This window comes from Pelobates fuscus, chromosome 3 (assembly GCF_036172605.1).
Source record: "Pelobates fuscus isolate aPelFus1 chromosome 3, aPelFus1.pri, whole genome shotgun sequence".
NCBI classification, from domain to species: Eukaryota; Metazoa; Chordata; class Amphibia; order Anura; family Pelobatidae; genus Pelobates; species Pelobates fuscus.
Window position 1 is genome coordinate 68,693,504 of NC_086319.1, and position 11,995 is coordinate 68,705,498.

Sequence of the window (11,995 nt, forward strand, 5' to 3'; positions counted from 1 at the left end):
GGTGAGAGGAAGGAGAAGTAATGATCTGAAACCGAATGGTTTCAGAGTGTAACACCCCTGTAGACATATGTAGTGGTACAGTTTCATGTGTGATAACTGGAGAGCATAATGGTCTACCATCTATGGCCTCAACGGCCAAGGGTGTCTCCTTCTCTCTGGTGGGTATGTTATTCTCCTTGACAAAACTGGAATCTATAAAGTTTTCGGCCGCTCCGGAATCAACCAGGGCTAGTATATTCCCTGCTATGCAGTTACTACCAAGGTGCAGGGAAACAGGGAGAAGAAATTTATTAAGAGGCAAATGTGAGGACTCTGATGTCACACCCAAGGCCAGTCCTCTATACGGTCTTAGGTGCGATAGTTTCCCGGACGCACGGGACATTCTTGTCTCATATGGCCCCTCCTACCACAATAAAGACAAAGTCCCTCCTTTTTCCTATAAAGTTTTTCAGCGTCAGTAAGTTTGGCAACCCCTAATTGCATAGGTTCCTCCTCTGACCCTTTAGATCCCTCGGGAGTCTCAGCTCTAGGTGAGTTAACGGGGACAAAGCGTCTATTTCTGGACCTGGTATATAACCTGTCACGGATCCTGTTATCTATATCGATGAGATAGTCAATAAGGTCCTCTAGGGGTACAGGGAGGTCCTTAGCTGCTACCTCATCCAACATAGTTTCAGACAGACCTTCCATAAACGCAGTAGTAAGCCCATTGTTAGTCCAATCTACCTGTGAGGCAAGGGTACGGAACTGAATAGCACAATCGGCTACAGATTTAGATCCTTGCTTAATTCTCATTAACGCCCTGGCGGCATTTTTTGACCTTTTAGTCGTGTCAAATGTTCTACGAAACGCTGTGAGGAAGCTATTGAAATCGTGTACCATAGGTCCATTAGCCTCCCAAATCGGATTTGCCCATTCCAGTGCCTTATCCGTAAGCTGGTGCATAAGAAAACCCACCTTAGATCTATCAGTGGGAAATGAACGTGGGTACATTTCAAAGTGGAATTCCACTTGATTAAGGAATCCCCTACATGTCTTAGCGTCCCCTCCATACCTAGGTGGCGGGGTTAGATGTGCTGAAGCATTAGGCATATTAGCTGTGTCTGGTACAGGGGTTACAGGAGGCGCAGGTACAGGTACCGGAGCTGATCTGGATAACAGTGTCTGGATGGCTTGAGCCATTTGATCCATACGGTGATCCTGTTCTGCGAATCTAGCCTCATGAGTGGCCATCTGTTGTCCTAAACCTGCGGGGTCCATGGCCCTATCGTAATGTCACAGTAATATACCCCAACACACAGGAATAGTCCAGATAGTCAAGAGACAAGAAACCAGGATTCGTCTTACCGGACCTTAGAATGGCCGGACTAGACGAGTACAAGAAAAGACAGAGTCCAGAACAAGCCGAGGTCAAGGGAACGGAGAGACAGCGTAAAGTAGAACAAGGCGAGGACTGGTACACAGAAGACAAACCAGCGGATAAACAAGCAAGGATAAAGAGAGAGCGGAGTCAGGAACAAAGCCACGGTCAAGCACCAAAAAACCAACTGAACGATACAAGCACTAAAGGGAACTGGACAGAAACCACGATAGGGCAAGGTGCAAAGGAAACAGGTGAGTATAAATACCCTAATGTTCACTTTGATTGGCCCCTGTCATATCCACGCCCCCAAAACGTGAGTGTATGGGGAACGTGGCATGACAGGGGCCAATGGGAGACTGATTCTAATTTTGTCTCCCACTGTCCCTTTAAGAGCGCGCCCGAGACGCGCGGCGTGCTCTTAGTATCAGGCGGGACACGTGACCGCTTCTTGCGGTCACTGCCCGCCCGACTGATCTCGTCGTTGGCTGAGCCGCGCGCGGCTCGTGCAGGAGCAGGACCGCGCGCGGCGAGAAGAGAGGACCCCGGCCGGCCCCTGGAGAGGGTAAGTACTGCTACAGACTTATTGTATCACTTGGTTTGTTTATATAATACATTCAGCTCCGGCTAAGTGTTACAGAAAGGATAGAAATTTCATGTATCTTTGTTAGCCTGAAATCCAAAATGGAGTCTGCTCTGTTCTAAATGACTCTGGCAATATACACTTTTAATTTCTATCATAGCACAAAATGTCTGCCGATATAAATATCCTGACACAGTGCACTGGGGCCCTGCCTACAAAACAACTAATAAAAATGTAAATTATCCATAAAATTAAGCTTATATTTATTGGTACCTTCAACAAATGCAATACATACATACACACAGACTGCTGAATATAGTCACAGACTACTGAATACACGCGCACACAGACTGCTGAATACACTCGCACACAGACTGTTGAATATACCCACTGACTGACTGTGGAATACACACAGACAGACTGCTGAATACACACACACACACACACAGACTGCTGAATACACACACACAGATTGCTAAATACACCCAGACAGCTGAATACAAACACACACACTGCTGAATAAACCCAGACTGCAGTGAGGAGTGCAGTGTATGTGTTTGTGTGTGAGGGGTGCAGTGTGTGAGGGAACCTGTGTGTTTGAGAGGGTGCTGTGTATAAGGGGCGCTGTGTGTGTGAGGGGTGCTGTGTGTGTTTTTGAGGGGTGCAGTGTGTGTTTGTGAGGGGTGCTGTGTATCAAGGGTGCTGTGTGTAAGGGTGCTGTGTACTCTGTGTGTGTGTGTGTGTGTGTGTGTGTGTGTGTGTGTGTGTGTGTGTGTGTGAGGGTTGCAGAGTATGAAGGGTGCAGGGAGCAAATTTGTTATTTTTTTTTATCTTTAAAAAATGTTTATATAATAAATAATTATTTAATAAAATCTTTATGGGGAACACAGCCAGCCTTGGTGGTTCGGTGGTCATGAGTTCTGTATAGCATGCAGCTCCTCTGGCTATGCCATGGCAACACTCCACACAGCCTGCTTACACCACGAGCACTCTTCCTCCCAGGTCCCTCCCCCTGCTTCTGGGTCATCCTCTCCGCTAACTAAAGGCTTTTGATCTCCCTACCGGCCCAAGAGGGCCAATGGGAAGAAAACAGGGCCGGCTCTCCATGGGCCGGCAGGCGAGATCAAAGGATCCCCTCTGCCACCCTGGGCACGTGGGCAGCATGGTGGGACCCCATGCTTGTGGGTCCCCCAGGCAACTGCCCAGCGTGCCCATGCGGAAAGATGGCCCTGGATACTATGGTACCTAGAGTCTGTATATGTAGAGCTGAAAATGCTACGAAACGCTGCACATATGGGGACAGACCTCTCTACTGCCTGAGATGTAACTCCACATCCAGTAACATCATGTAGGGTGTCTAGCCAGATGGGAACAAGATAACTTGGCTCGCTAATATCAGTTCTGTGCAAACTTGGCGTCTGGTGCCAGTACGCACACCATGCTGGTGCCAGACTGTAAATGGCAGCATGGCCCCCTTCCGTGCTGCCGCAGTGGTCTCCTAAGTCTGTCTACACTGCTCTCCCTTCCCATCTGGCTTGGCGAAGTGATGTCAGTGGAGGAAGATTGGGCTGAGGGAAAACTTTGCCTCGGCGAGGGAAAAAAGTTAGGTCTAAGGATTTATTAATTTTAAAAAAACAATATTTTGGCGTTTGGGGCCGGCGTGGTAACCACATAAAGGGCTACGCCAAGCCAAACCATTTGCTTGGAGTAAACCTTGGATTTTGCTTGGAGTAAACCTTTATTAACCCCTTAAGGACACATGACATGAGTGACATGTCATGATTCCCTTTTATTCCAGAAGTTTGGACCTCAAGGGGTTAAATAAAAATGCAACATTTCTTTCTTACTAAAAATAAAAGCCATTAACAGATAAACCAAATAAAGTGAAAATAAAAATAAAATCTGAATTCAAAATACATCTTACATACTGATTATAAAAAAAATATATTTGACTACCTACCTTTTTGCTGTCAGATACTGTCAGAAGAAATTCTTTGATCTTCAGTCCGCAGAGTGGGAAGCTTCGTCTATCGATTTTTCAACTAACTGCAAAAAAGGCTCATCCAGAGCAGTACTTGGATAAGCGTCTCACCAATTTTTGTTGCAAGAAAAAAAAATAAAAACCCAAACTGTTGGCAGTGGAGAGGACTACTGATATTTTTCATTCTTTCTCTTTTTTTTTTTTTTTTTTTTTTTTTTAAGTTCTTTATTTGTGATTTTTGAAAAATATTAAAAGAAATGGTTGGTTAGGCAAGTGTTGTTTGGGCAAAAGGAAAGAAAAACAACGTTTTCCAGGCAAGTTAGACGTAATAATTTTCATTAAAATACCCATAAACAGAGACTTTTGAGAAAAATGTGAGTTAAAAAAAAAGCTGGCCTAAGTTAGAGAACTAACTGTGTATCTGTGTCAGTTACTGAAATGTTTATTTATATTCACAGTTCAATCACTTGATTTAAAATACATCAAATTAAAGTAACAATCTAAACACCATAACCAGAGGGTCTGTGAGGATGTACCCTTCGGTCAGCTCCTGCTTATGGCTAGACCATAAATGTCCCTGGCATCTTGGGGGAGACACTTGCCATGGTCCTCCCTAGCCAACAAATTGCACAATGACTTCTCGGGTGAGGGGGCATTTGTCCTGGTTCTCCCCCCAGGATCCTCCACTGGTGACAGCGTGCAGGACTGGCTGCGGGTTCGCACGGCGCAACAGCTAACCCCACCTGAACCACCCGCACGCTCGCTATCCAGCAGGCAACAGGGGGAGCAAGCAAAAACCCGCTTGAGCTTAGAAGATGCCAGCCGTGAGGCTGTGCTGGAGACTGCTATATGGATACGTAGATAGTAAGAGGAGGTGGGAATGGCTGCTCATGCTGCTAATTGTAGGACAGAGAAAAGCTAGCCTAATATTAGTGTTAGGATAGTGGTAAATACCAATGGTGGTGGGATTGTTGTGATGCCTAATGGAGAATGGAGAGTGGTGATGCCTAATGGTGATGGGAGATAGCAGAGTGATGCCTAATGGTGCTGAGAGAGGGAAGGGATTATGCTTCATGATGATGTAAACACCACCATGAAGAATCACCCTCCTCCCTCTTCCAACACCACGTGGCATCACCCTCTCCCATCACCTCTAGACATCACCCCACCACCTTCTCACTTCCTCACTAGGCATCACCTCCACAACCATTAGGAATCACCCCTCTCCCACCACCATAGCGCATCACACCCCCCCCACTACCCTCACTAATAGGATTAATATTCCCTCCCACTCCCATCACCATTAGGTATCACCCCCTCATTCTTTAAAACCCCTAATAAACCCCTTTCCATTCCTATCTACAGCATTCTCCCTGAGCCTTGCTCTCTCTCTCCTCTGCTGGCAGATGGAGGGAGAGATGCCAAGTAGCGGTGACAATGGGAAGGGGTAATGGCTGCCAAGTAGTGGTGCGAGAGGGAGATGCCAAATGTTAATGTGAGTGAGAGGGTGTGATGCTTGATGGTGATGGGAGAAAGAGGGGGTGATGACTTATGGTGAATGGAGAGGGAGTGGGATGATACCTAAAGGATGACTAGGTATCATCCCCTGCCTCTAACACCACCATTAGGCATAACCCCTCTCCCTCTCCTATTACCATAAGGCTTAAATCTCTTCCCTCTCTCGTCACCAGAAGGTACCAATCTCCTCCCTCTCCCATGAGTATTAGCCATGACTTCCCTCTCCCATCACTATAAGGCAACCCCCTTCATCTTCCCTCGCCAGAATTAGTTTCTGTATTTTCCTTAGTCTCTCTCCACAGCAAATGGTAGATGGGAGATAGAGGGGTGAGCCTAATGGAGATAGGAAAGGGATGGGTGATGGATGCCCAATGGTGATGGGAGTGGATGAACCTGATGGTTAATAAAGAGAGCTGGAGGGTGACACGTAATGGATATGGGAAAGGAAGGGAATGGTGCTAAATGGTGATGGAAGGTGGGGTGGTATCCTATTTCCTCTCCCATCACCATTAAACACAGCCCATTCCCTCTCTCATTCATTAATCAGCACCCAATCCCTCTCCCATCACCACAAGGCATCTCTCTCCATCCCATCACCACTAGGCATCATCCCTCCCTATTCCATCACGAGTAAACTTTAACCCCTCCTTCTCCCAGCACCATTAAACATCAAGTCCTCCTTCTCCCATCACCATTAGGCAACCCTCCCTCTCCCCTGCTAACATTAGTTTCCCTGAAATTCTCTCTTACTCCCATCACTAACGTATAGGAGAAGAGCCGGATAGTGAGTGGAGAGAGAGGGGTGATGGCTGCTTAATGAGAAACCATAGGTGGAAAATGTCACTCCTTTTAGTGCATTATGTAGAACAGGGTTCTTAAACCACTGGCCCATGGACCACTTGACCACCCCAAGCAACGTCTTGCGGCCCGACGTGTAAGAAGGAAACTGCCAGCACCTCAATTTCCAAACTGTCTGGTTAGACACCGGACACCTGGCAACTGACAGTCTTTTAATTGAACTGCTGGCTGCTTACCCACTGACCAGCATTGCAGAATGGTGACCTGAGATCGGTGTGTATGTGAGTGTCTGTGAGTGCTTGTATGTGTGTGTCATGGGGGAATCTGTGAGTGTGTTCGGGAGTACGAATCTGCGTGTGTATGTATTCTTGAGTGTTTGTATGTGTGAGTTTATCTGTGAGTCTGCATCTACATGCGTATGGCAGCGATTATCTGTGTATCTGGGTATGTGTCTGTGTGTCTGTCATTGTGGATCTATGTGTGTGTCTGGGAGTACAGACCTGTCTATATGTCTGGAAGTATGGTTCTGTGTGTGTGAATATATATATATATATATATATATATATGTGCGTGTTTCTGGAAGTATGGATCTATATATGTCTGATAGTATAGATCTGTGAGTAGAGATCAGCGGCAACCATATGAGCTCTGCAATGGGCCCTCAGGTAAATTCGAGTTTGATACCACTGATATAGATAATGCATTAAAAGGAAATAATATGACCAAAATTACCCCAATAGTTATTATAATAATTCTTATAGTAAATGTAAATAAATAAATGTAAATAAAAACAATACTTGAACGATCAATATCTATTATAACAAATTTTTATAATAAATTTAAGCAATACATTTTAATAAAAACAATACTTACCATGACCGATGACTGCAGAGGCTCGATTTAGTGGAACTAACTGTAATTACAGACTGGCCCTTCTCCGAGCAGGAGGAGACTCCAATCAGGAGTATCTCATTTTGGACTATACCTAGCCAGGGTTTGTAGGATAAGAATGTTATCCCCCAGGATTCCATATCACATGTGATGAGCAGAACCACTCTGTATACCGATAGTGGCCATACCACGATTGCTGTCAGTTTATACACAGTCCAGTTGGGCACAGATCTTAGCAGAGGAGAGAGATCCCAGTTCAAGTTGTATGTGTGGTATGGATGCACCAACTTCTGCAATTGACAGATCCATGGGGTGGCTTGTAGCAGATATAAGCCACTCACAAAGATGTACTCTATGCACCATCAATATATACAGTGATGCAAAGTGGTGATGGTATTTAGACTGATCCTTTAATGGTTTTGGAAGAGGGAGTTGGTGATGGTCAATAGTGTTGAGAGAGAGATGGCTGTTGATTAAAGATGATGGGAGACATTGAAGTCTAATATGGTGGAAGGAAGGGGTGATACATAAATTGATAATATTCACCATTAGGCATCACCTCCGCCCTCCCTGATCACTAGACATTAAACCTCCTTTCTCCACCATTTGGTATTAGACCCTCTCTCTCACAGTTTAATAAGACATCTCCAGGGCTTCCATCAGTGGGTGTCGGGATGGATGTGTTTGGATGTGTCTGGCTGTATGCATTTGTGTGGAATAGTGTGTATCTGGCAGCATTTATATGTGTGTCTGGCAGTGTCTGTCTCTGTGTATCTACGTGTGATGTGGCAGCATATATCTCTTATTTGTTGCATACGTCTCATACTATGTATTTGTCTCACAGTGTGTAAATGTATTTGTGTGTCTGTATATATGTGTGTACACACAGGTTTTATATCTACGTGTCTGGTAGAATGTGTCGAGGCAGGTCCAGTCAGTGGTGTTGTATGCTATGTGATTGGCAGCCCTGATCACCCCATCCCTCTCCCACCTGCATTAATATTGCTGAGTGCAGCAATGGACTAAGCCACGGTCTGAGCTTGGCAAGTTGTCTCTCAACCTCTGGGAAGAAGACTCAGTCTGAATTTTGGGCGCGACATATGCAAACCACACGCACAAAGTGGTCAAAATAGATAGTGTGTATCTGTGCTTGTGTGCTGCAAATATGTATGTGGGAGGTTATGTATGCATGTGTGTGTCTATGAGAATGTGTCCAGGAGAGTCCAGTCAGTGGTTTTGTATACGTTCTGATGGCAGCCCCAATCACCTCATCCCTCTCCCACCTTCATTAAGATGTCTGCGTGCAGCAATTGGCTGAGCCATGGTCTGCGCATGTGCAGTGCGCAGGTGGGCTCTCAATCTCTGGGTAGGAGATAGAGCTTAGTTCATATTTGTCCAATATGGACAAAACTGATATCAGGCGTCCGGAATTTAGAGATCCAGCTGGTGACTGACAGCTCTGGAGGGCTGGCTTATAGCTGTGTGATTTTTGCAAATCGCTGCAGTTCTAAGCAACCCACAGACCTCTATGCACCATTGATATTGCAAAATTGTGATGGTGCTTAGACTGACCCTTTAATGGTGGTGGGAGAGGGAGTGGGTGATGACCAATTGTGATGTGAGATGGAGGGGTGTTGATTAATGATAATGGGAGAGAGTGAAGTCTAATGGTGGCGAGAGGAGGGGGTGATAAGCAAATAATCACCATTAGGCATCCCCTCCACCCTCTCTGAACACCATTAGACATCACCCCTCATTTCTCTATCACCATCTGGCATCAGACCCTCTCTCACATTTTCATTAGGCATCTCCAGGGCTGCCATCAGTGGGGTGTCTGGGTATATTTGTGCATGTGTCTGTTAGTGTGCATTTGTATGTGTGTCTGGAGTGTGTATTTGTGTAAAACACTGTGAATATGGTAGTGTTTAATGTGCATTTATCCATCAGATTGTATCTCTGTGTGTATTTGTGTGTACGTGGCAGTATGTATTTTGTGTGTATGTATTTCACACTGTGTTTTGGTGTTTGTGTCTCTGCAAGTATATATGTATGTGTGTGTCTGTGTGTGTGTGTGTGTGTATGTGGAAGTTTATGTATGTGTTTGTTAGAGTGTGTGTTGTGTGGGACTCCACTCAGTGTTTTGTATGAGTTCTGATGGCAGCCCTGATCACCCCTTCCCTCTCCTAGTACCATTATGAATGCTGCATGCAGCAATCAGTGGAGCTACAGTCCCTGCATGTACGGTCTCCAGCTCGGCTCTCAATCTCTCAGAATGAGAGAGAACTCAGTCCAAGTTGTGAGTTTGGCAATCAGGAAAGAGATTGATATCAGACAGCTGGAACTCTCAATTCCAGTTCCCTGATATCAATTTTATCTAAGGAAAAAAACAAACAAGGAGTGCCTGCACACAGGTAATGATGGTTAGGAGGAAGCAAGTACTGGAATCACAACACCAGCAATTAAATAAAGTTCATTCACCAACATGTGGACGGACCCAGCAATGTTTCAACACACAGAAGGAGTGTTTGCCAAGCCTTGCTTAACAGACATCTTTTCTGCGGGTTGCAATGCTGCAGAGTTCACGTACTGGTGTAATAAACTCCTTCGTTATTTAATTACTGGCTTTGTGGAACCATTACTTGTGTTTCTGTTGACAGTTCTGAGGGGCAGGCTTATAGCTGGGTGATTTGTACAAATCGCTGCAGTTCTAAGCTAATCGCAGAGCAATTACAGGATACTCTATTAACCATCAACTTTGCGATGATGCGAAGTTGGGATGGTGCTTACATTAACCCGTTAATGATGGTGGGAGAGGCTGTGGGCAGGGCCAGATTAAGAGCACAGTTTGCCTGGTGCTGACAATTATGTTGGGCTTAATTACAGAATCTTATCGACAAAAAAACCCACTAAAACAGTCATACCTACCAATCGTCATGTATCTGGCGGAAGTGTTGCTGAAGGGAAACTCATAGGATGCAGCTATGAGAAAACAAACACTCTATGCTAATCTCTCTCTAATTTATGCTTTCATCTTTCAAGTAAATCCATAACCCTAACAGTAGTGAAGCAGAAAGTCAATGGGCGGGGTAAAAGGGTGGGCCACTGACGCAAATCATGTAATCAGAAATGCTGAATGAGGTGTACATGCCCAAAAAGGGGGCTTGTCTGCCTAAAGAATTGGAAGTGAAACAATTAAAATAATTCACACCCACTTAGAAAAATATACAGAGTAAAAAGGATATACCACCTATTGCAGATATAGGTATGGTGGTTACATCTGTAAAACAAATGAGACATACATAGTGTTTTCCATATAGGTAAAAACAAACAATTGTATCATATGAGGATTGAACTCACAAGGATGGAGCCTCTTAGGCTCTATGTACTTCGCTCTCGGGTGCCTATTCAGGCTTTCGATAATTTTCAGTTGAAGACCCAGACTCCACGAATTCAAGAGTAAATAAGGGTTTATTAATTGATAAAATATTATATTAAAATATTAATAATATAGGACAAAAATAGGCAGATATATGTATAAAATACAGCGTGGTATGGTACTGCAATAATGGCCAAAATTAAAAGCAGCAAAGCACCACAGCATATACACAAAATAACAATACCGCCAAATGAAAGTCCCAGTAAAAAGTCCAGTAAAGTGCAAACGCGTTTCAGCCCTAGATAGGGCCTTCCTCAGTGCTAAATTCCTGGAGAACCTTCAGGGCTTAAGTAGCCCCCTTGATAAGTCCAACTGCATCCAGCTGTGCTTCAGAAATCCCGCCAGCCATATCACTTCCGGTTTTGGGAAAAAAAAAACATTTTTTTTTATTTTTTTTTTTTACTTTATTTAAAAAACATGTGACTTCCGGTTGGATGCGGTCATGTGATGTATTTGTGTTCCACCATGCGTTCCACACTCGGGCATGGTGGAATTGACTACAGAAAGTGTTCATATTGAAAGAGGGCATTTGCCCAAACAAATAATACAATAATATAGTAGAATAAATAAACAAATTGAGTAAGCTGTGAATAAATAAATCGGAATAGAAATATAAAATACAAAATATTTGTTAATATAGGTACATATAAAACATCATATATAAAATAGAAGAAATGTAACTCAGGGGGATGTGGAAGGGAGAGGAAACGTCCTAGAAGAAAAGATATTAATATAAAAATGTAAATATAATATTTAAAAAATATATAAAATATTATATTATAAAAAATGGACTAACTCAAAATCTATGTTGAGACCTTTAGGGCACATAGTGTCCAAAGTGAAAATCCATTTACCCTCTAACTTACTAAGTTCTCGGACATTATCCTCTCCTCTCCAATTCATCCGCTTCTTCCCAATAACCATAAAACTTAAGAGAGAAGTGTCACCATTATGAAATTCAATAAAATGTGCTGACACACTATGTTTAGTGTATCCCCTGCATTATGGAGCACATGGGGAACATACGGAGGAGTTACATTTCTTCTATTTTATATATGATGTTTTATATGTACCTATATTAACAAATATTTTGTATTTTATATTTCTATTCCGATTTATTTATTCACAGCTTACTCAATTTGTTTATTTATTCTACTATATTATTGTATTATTTGTTTGGGCAAATGCCCTCTTTCAATATGAACACTTTCTGTAGTCAATTCCACCATGCCCGAGTGTGGAACGCATGGTGGAACATAAATACATCACATGACCGCATCCAACCGGAAGTCACATGTTTTTTAAATAAAGTAAAAAAAAAAAAAAAAAATTTTTTTTTTTTTCCCAAAACCGGAAGTGATATGGCTGGCGGGATTTCTGAAGCACAGCTGGATGCAGTTGGACTTATCAAGGGGGCTACTTAAGCCC